This window comes from Camelus ferus, chromosome 11 (assembly GCF_009834535.1).
Source record: "Camelus ferus isolate YT-003-E chromosome 11, BCGSAC_Cfer_1.0, whole genome shotgun sequence".
In the NCBI taxonomy this organism is placed as follows: Eukaryota; Metazoa; Chordata; class Mammalia; order Artiodactyla; family Camelidae; genus Camelus; species Camelus ferus.
Window position 1 is genome coordinate 61,928,458 of NC_045706.1, and position 8,218 is coordinate 61,936,675.

The 8,218-nt window shown below is 38.8% G+C and overlaps 1 non-coding gene across 1 annotated transcript; it reads left to right on the plus strand.

The window, feature by feature from the left end:
• Positions 1-7,952: 7,952 nt before the first annotated feature.
• On the plus strand, positions 7,953-8,024 carry TRNAT-AGU. Its single transcript has one exon. It is a non-coding gene; the product is annotated as a tRNA-Thr (tRNA).
• Positions 8,025-8,218: the final 194 nt, after the last annotated feature.

Here is an 8,218-nt window from a genome sequence, read left to right on the forward strand (position 1 = left end):
AATATTCCATGGGAGATAGAGGACTGGCTCCAATCTCTACTTAACGTCAGGTGTTGGGATGTGGTGTTGGGATGTGGATCAGGGCTTGGAGCAGTGATTTATCTGAGGTTCTGGATCTCAAGAGACGGCTGGACAAAGAACATAAAATTAATCAAGTCCACCTCGTGGCTTCTTGTCTGGGCCTAGGATTTCTCTAGAATTACCAAAGAATAGAATCTGTAAAGCCCCATTATAATGCTTAGTCCTAGAGGGAAGTAGATGTGGTTTAGTGGAGACAACTGCAAAAATGAAACACTGATGGACAAGGCAGGAGAGAGAAGAGAACAAGCCAGAACAGAACAAAACAAAAGTCCTAAAACTTCCTACTCAAACAAGCCAGCAAGTCAATATTCCATAACATAAGGGAGAATGCAAATACTGAAAAAAGACAGCCAAGAAAATTAACAATTGGAAGAATAAATTCACTCCAGACAAAATTAAGCTCATAAAGCAGTCTGACAAATATTCCAGAATTATTATAAGTCACACAAAGAGATTTTAACAGCATCTGTTAAAAATAAAATATATTGCTTTTAAACAGGCAGAAATGACAAATGCATACTAAAATGAAATATTAAGTAGATATGAACAATTTAGAAATCTTAGAAAAGTATAGTCATTGAAAATTTTCAAAATCTACTAGAGCCACCGTTGATAGTTTGACACTTTTTTTGAAAACTAAGCATGCTTCTGTCTTACAATCTAGCAATCATGCTCCTTAGCATTTACCCAACGGAGCTGAAATGTATATCCATACAAAAACCCGCACATGGATGTTTATTGCAACTTTATTCATAATTGCCAAAACTTGGAAGCAACAAAGATGTCCTTCATAGGTGAATGGATAAATAAACTGTGGTGCATCCAAAGAACAGGATATTATTCAGCGCCAAAAAGAAATGAGCTAACAAGTCAAAAAAAAGACATGGAGGAACTGTAAATGCATATTACTAAGTAAAAGAAGCCGATCTGAAAAGGCTACAAACTGTGCGACTCCAACTATATGACATTCTAGAAAAAGCAAAATTATACAGACAGTAGACAGAGTGGTTGCCAAGGGTTGGGGGCTGGGGGTGTTGAGAGGGATGATTAGGCAAAACACAGAGTTTTTAGGTCAGGGATAATACTCTGTATGATACTGTAATGATGGATCTATGCCATTATATTTCTCCAAATCCATAGAATGTACAACACCAAAAGTAATGTAAACTACGGACTTTAGGTGAACTATGATGTATCAGTATAGATTCACCAATTGTAACAAAGGTAACACTCCAGTAGGGGAATGTTGATAATGAAGGAAGCTATGCCTTTGTGGGAGCAAAGGGTATATGGGAAATCTGTACCTTCCCCTCAATTTTGCTGAGAACCTAAAACTGCTTTTTTTTTTTTTTAAGGCTTAATTAAGAAAAAAAAACCTCACTAGACAGGATATATTCTAGAGAGAAACTAGTTGAAGAGAACAACAGATTAAAGTATAGTACTTATGGTTACCGGAGGAAAGTGTGTGGGAAGGAATAAATTGGGAGTTTGAGATTTGCAAACATTAACTACTATATATAAAGTGAATAAAAAACAAATTTCTCTTATATAGCACAAGGAACTATATTCAATATCTTGTAGTAACCTATAATGAAAAAGAATATGAAAATAAATACATGTATATTATATATGACTGAAACATTGTGCTGTACACCAGAAACTGATACAGTGTACTGACTATACTTCAATTAAAAAAAGAAAAAATACATAGTACTGAAGAATTCACCCATGACACAAGATATAGAGAAAAAGAAATTAAGAGGTTATTTGAAAAAGCAGTTATGAGAACTGAAGGCTATTTTGAGGTGTTCTAAAATATCTAACAGGAGTTATAGAGTAGGGAATGAAGAAAATATCAATTTCTTATAGTTTTCTGAGTACAGGTTTTTACCTCCTTAGTTAAATTTATTCCTAGGTGCTTGATTCTTTTGACACAGTTGCAAATGGGATTGTTTTCTTAATTTGTCTTTCTGATATTTTGCTGTTAGTGTAACTAGAGAAACTATAACAAAACTGCAGAAAGTCAAGGGTGAAAACTGTCAGAGAGAAACATAAATTGCTAATAGAACAACAATTAGATGGATGACAGACTTCCCATCAGCAACAATGAGAGCTAAAGACAATGGAATGATGTCTTCCAAAGGGCTGGTAATGAATAACTCTATTTGGAATGTTTAGAAAGCCAGATAAACCATCATTTATGAATGGTAATAAAAAGGATTTTTATACAGGAAAAGACTAAGGATTTACCACTTACAGATTCTCACTAAACCTTTAATTACTAAAAATAAAATAAAAATAGTGATATAGTTATATTAAAATAATGTAATTTCTGTTTAACAATATTATTTTTAGATAAGAAGACCAAAATGGTAGTTATTTAATGGGTAAATAATTTTTACAAAGTTCTTTTGTTCAGGAGGTTAGAAATACCAGATAACTCAAGGGGTTCTGTTTTGTTTTATTTTGTTTTGTTACAAAAGCATACCCTGAAGAACACAAGCCAAAATGAATAAAAATACATATGGCTTCCAAACCAGTGGAAGATAAATTGAATTAAAATTTTAAACGTTTATTCAACAAAAGATAGAATAAATAAAATGGAAAGATAAGCTACAATTTGGAAAATGTTATGTGTAACACGTGAAACTGCCAAGATTAGATTCCATAATTTATAAACCACTCCTAAAACTCTATATGAAAAAGAAAAATACAAGGTTTAAACTGTATTTGTTTGGTTTTATTGTTTTAAAAATACATAAAGCATATGCAATAAGACATTAGGATTTGATCACTACGTGGTTGATGGGTACACTGATATGGTTCTCATATTCTCCTTACTTTATTACATATTTTAAATATTTCATAATTTTTAAAGAATTATAAAGAACCACAAATGTTATAGCAGGATGAAATATATGCCCATTTGATTCCCAAGTCCTTATCTGAATCACCACACCAGACAGCAAATGCTCAGACCTGGGTTGGTGGAGGAAGGGAATTCTGTGGACATGGCTCTGCCAAGAAGAGATCTTTGCCTCCTTGCTGGAGGAAGTCCCTTTCTTTCCACTGTTCCAAAGGGGCAGAAGATTCCACACAAGTGGTGGATGTGATCCTCCAGTTGGCCTTGGAGTAGGGAATCCAGTCCCCTTGAGTGTGATTTTCTCACTGAGCTTCCCCTGTGGTGTCTGGTGTCTTGCACCAGGGAGCCTCTGGCTGCTGTAAAGGTGTGGGTGGGTGGAAGGACACAGCTATCATTTCTGCCCCTGGAGCTCCATTTCCACTGACTCCTCAGGAGTACTAACTCCCCAGCATTTCAGGCCCTTCGGGCAAGGGAGTTCCATATAAGAAAACCCAGTTCAGCAGTTAGCTAGAAGACAGGTAAGTTGGAGTAGGATTCGGAACATGAGGTGTTTCAGATGCCACGTTCTACATTTTTTCAGAGAATTTAAGCTTCAAAGATACAAATTTAATAGAAGTTCTTCCTTAAGAGACAGTTTGGAAGTCCCACGCAAGCCAGAAACTCGAATTTAAAGCCAAAAAGCACACCAATACAATCGATGTTCAACCCATAGTTGATTACCAAGAACTTCCTCTTGGAGACATCTTAAGGGCATTCTGCTGAATAAAAGAAGTCAACCTCAAAAGCTGCCATACTGTATGATTCCATTTATGTAACATCCTCAAAATGACAAAAGTATAGAGATGGAAAAGATATTCATGGTTGCCCAGGGCTTCATGGGGGTGGGGGTGGGCAGCTGGGACTATAAATGGGTAACACAAGGGAGATCTTTGTGCTGGTGAAATAGCTCTGTATCTTGAATGCAGTGGTAGTTACATAAGTCTACACCCATGAGACAACAGCATAAAACTCTACACATACGCACATATGCACGCACGCACGCGCATACACATCCACAAGGTACTAATGTCAGTTTCCTGGGTTTTACATGTACTGTGGTTACATAAAATGTAACCGCTGGGGAAACTGGGTGAAGGGTACCCAAGATCTCTGTACTATATTGCCAACTTCTTGCATATCTATAATTACTTTAAAATTAAAATTTAAGGGGAAAAAAAGAACTTATTTGTATATAAACAATTAAACCTTTAGGATTTAACTATGAACCACAGACCAAATCTGGCCCTACTACCTATTTTTGTATGAAAAATCTAAGAATAATTTTTATATTTTTAAGTGGTTAAAAAATATCCAAAAAGTGGATGTTTTGTGATACACGAAAATTATGGGAAATTCAAATTCCAGAGACCACAAATGGCATACAGTCCTTAGTCCAAGTAAGTGGTCCTGACTTCAAAGTTGTGGTCCTTCTGAGATTTCGGTGGAAATTCTGAGTTTCCGTGGAAATTCTGAGTTTCAGAATTTGAACTCCCAACTCCCCGACACCAGGAAGATGTTGGAATCTCTGCTTTTTAGCCTTCTAGCTGTTGCTCTCCACTAGGTTTCTTGAAATCTCACCCATGTTTTCCTGGAACACGGCCATACATATTCATTCATGTATTGTCTGTGGCCACTCCCACCTTACCTCAGCAGAGCTGAGTTGTTGCTACAGAGAGCATGTGGCCGGCAAAGCCTCAGTTACTTCCTATCTGGCTATTTACAGAAAAAGTTTACCAACTCTTGCTGTAGAACATTTAGGATTTCTACTATTTCACTCTTATGAACAGCACTGAAATGGAAAAAAAAATATTTTATTCACTTCTAAGGGCAAATGTGAGGAATGTCTCTAGCATAGAAACCAAGAAATGGAAGCATTTGAATTTTTAATAGAATTGCCTAATTGCCCTTCAAAACGATGGTTTTGAACAGCTTCTGGGAATGTGAAGGGAGCTTATATCAGATTAACCCTCCCGCTGGTAATATTGACACATGCTGGACAAAATGGGAAAAGAACATTGGAGATTAACTAAAAGCAGGCAGAAATTAATGAGATAGGGATCTTACAAGAAGAGAAGCAAAGTAAATGGGCAGGAGGGTGTAGCACAGTGGTAGAGTGCCTACTTAGCATGCACGAGGTTCTGGGTTCAATTCCCCAGTACCTCCATTTAAATAAATAAATACATACATACATACATACATACATACATACATACATACATACATAAAACCTAATTACCTCCCCTACACCCCCAAAGTCAGACAAAATGAGAGAGAGAGAGAGATTAGGTAATGTGATCATAGCTCAATGACTTGGGATTTGAATTCAAGCTTTATGACTGCAAAGTGAGAGATACATTCAACTAGCTTTTCCTCTGATGGTGCTCCCCTTAGAGGGCAATGAAGAATACAGCCCAAGTAGAAAGTGTCCAGTAAGAGCTGAGAAATCAGAAATCAGAGTTTAGGGCTGCCAGCGTGGATGCCAACTGAGAGGAGCAATTCCAGGAAGGAGGAAACCACAGCTGGAGAGCATCACAATGTGCACACAAATGTCCTTCAATCCTTGCCTGACTTACAACCTGCAAGTGCATGGGTGAGATTTCAAGAAACCTAGTGGAGGGCAACAGCTAGAAGGCTAAAAAGCAGAGATTCCAACAGCTGCCTGGTGTCGGGGGTTGGGAGTTCCAATTCTGAAATTTAGAAAAGCTTGGTAAACTCAGAATTTCCACTGAAATCTCAGGATCACAACTTTGGAGTAAGGACCACTTACTAGGACTAAGGACTATATGCCGACAGTATTTCTCAGCCTATGTTTTAAAATTATCTCCCCTCCCCACCCATCACCCCTGTTGAGAAAAATTTGATTTAAATTCCTCTGAATGAAGAAAATTAAATACTAAAGAATAATAGTTCATCAGGTAGGACTGAGCTTTGGAGGATCACAAACCATTGGAACATCTATATTTTTCACCCTTACCAAGAACCAATTTTCAACCCCTGCCAGGGGTGGGAGGAGGCAATATTGCTCCTGTTGAGAATGTCGGTCCTAGGGATAAGAGCGAGCCTGAAAAACACTCACTCTTACAAAGCCTGACACCAGGCCTTCACTGGATCAAACTGATCCACCAGAAATCTAACTGCCTTCTTGATCAAAATCCAGCCCCACTTTAGAGGAAGGTAACATAATTCAGAGTCTCTACAATGTATCACCCACAATGTCCAGTATACAATAACCTTTAAAAATTGCTAGACACATGAAGAAGCAGGAAAAAGTGATCCATGATCCAGAGGAAAAAAATGATTAATAGAAGCAAACTCACAGAAAGTCAGATTTTTTAATTAGCAGACAAGGACTTTAAAAGAACTATTATACATTTGTTAACAAACTTACAGGGAAAGCTGGATATAATGGGTGAAGTGATGATGTGAAATTTCTGGAGAGATATGAATACCCTTAAGAACAAAGTGGTAAATTCTAGAACTGAAAAATACAAGATCTAAAGTAAAAACTCATTGGATGGGATAATCAGCATGTTTGGACACTGCAGAATAAAGGGAATACAGCATGGTGACTATAATGATACTGTATTATATAGAGAATAAAATGTTCTCCAAATTTATTATCTTGCATTTCAGCTACGTCTATACTACTATTCATCCCATCTCTTGAGGTTTTTGTTTTGGCAATATTTGGTGTTTTCTAAATATCTGATCACTGTTTTAATAGTCTGTCGTTTTGTCAGAGTCAGATCCCTCCTTGCCTGCTGAAGTTTTGACAGTTCATTTAAAGCTTTTGTTCCATGAACTCCATTTTTACTTCCCAGTGTTAAGTTTCTTTGTAGAGTTTGGAGCCCTCTGTTCATGTGGTCGGTTTTCCCTACTTTGGTGACCTCAGCAGCTGGTTTCCCACCAGCCTGTCCACAGCCTCCCTACACTGCTAGTGAGGAGGGGGCAGTGGGTGGTTGAGCAGGACGCACCAACCACCCAGCTCCAGAGCACGAGGGCTCCCTGTCCAGCCCAGGTGCCTCGTAGGATGCGCACCTGCGAACTGTCACAGCCCAACTGCAGGGAGACCCCAGACCGCTAGATCCCCACAGGGCCAGGAACACATGACATGGGAAGAGCTTATTTCCCGAGGGTAGCAGCATGGTCTTACGGAGAGAGGCCAAGTCCACTTGGTGAGGGACCCTCAACCTCAAGTTCACATGCAATTATTTGCAACTTCATGTGAACTTTGATTTCCTCATGTACAAAATGGGTGTATTCTCAGCCTGCGAAGCCATGGTAAAGGTTAAAAAAAGTATTTAGTAACGTATGCAAAATGCCCAGCAGAGGGCCCAGGCTGCAACAGACACACTATGCATGGCAGCTGTAATTATTTTTTAAATTTATGTCACTTAGAATGCTCCTGTGATACAGCAAATACTCCAATAAGCTATGCTTGAGTAGATGGAACTTAACACTCTATCCTCCAACTCCAGGCTGATTTTTTTCTTTAGGTTGCCCCACCCCAACCGCACAGTCAGTATTTCTGGATCTGCTCCATAAGGTACTAATTTCTCCCATAGAACTCTTCTTCCTTCAAATACCATCTCCTCCAGGGAGCCTTCCCTGACTCCCACAACTCTCTGCACTTACCTCCCACATCACCCATAACTCAAGTTGTCCCTCAGTATCCCTGGGGGATTGGTTCCAGGACTTCCCCAAAGTTACCAAACTCCACGGATGCTCAAGTCTGTCATGTAAAATGGCATAGCACGTCCTCCCGTATACTTTAAACCAGTTCTAGATTATGTCTAATACCTAATACAATGCAAATGCTAATAAATACCATGCAAATGCTATGTGAATAGTTGCCTGGGGACCTCAAATTCAAATTTTGCTTTTTGGAACTTTCTGGAAGTTTTTTTCTCGATTATTTTTCATCTGAGTTGGTTGAATCCATGGATATAGAACCTGGGGATGAGGTGGGGAGGTTATAGCTCAGTGGTAGAGTATGTGCTTAGTATGCACAAGGTCCTGGGTTCAATCCCCAGTACCCTCATTAGATAAATAAACCTAATTATCTGTCCCCCTCGCCCAAAAAAAGGACCTGTGGATACAAAGGGCCAACTGTAAGCCGTCTACACCTCTCCCCTGCTGGACTCTTGAGCTGGAAGAGCCAGCACACGGGTCTTTCACCCTGGGTCCCAGCACCCAGCACAGAGAAGGGGGTACATGAATAAATAATTTGTGGAA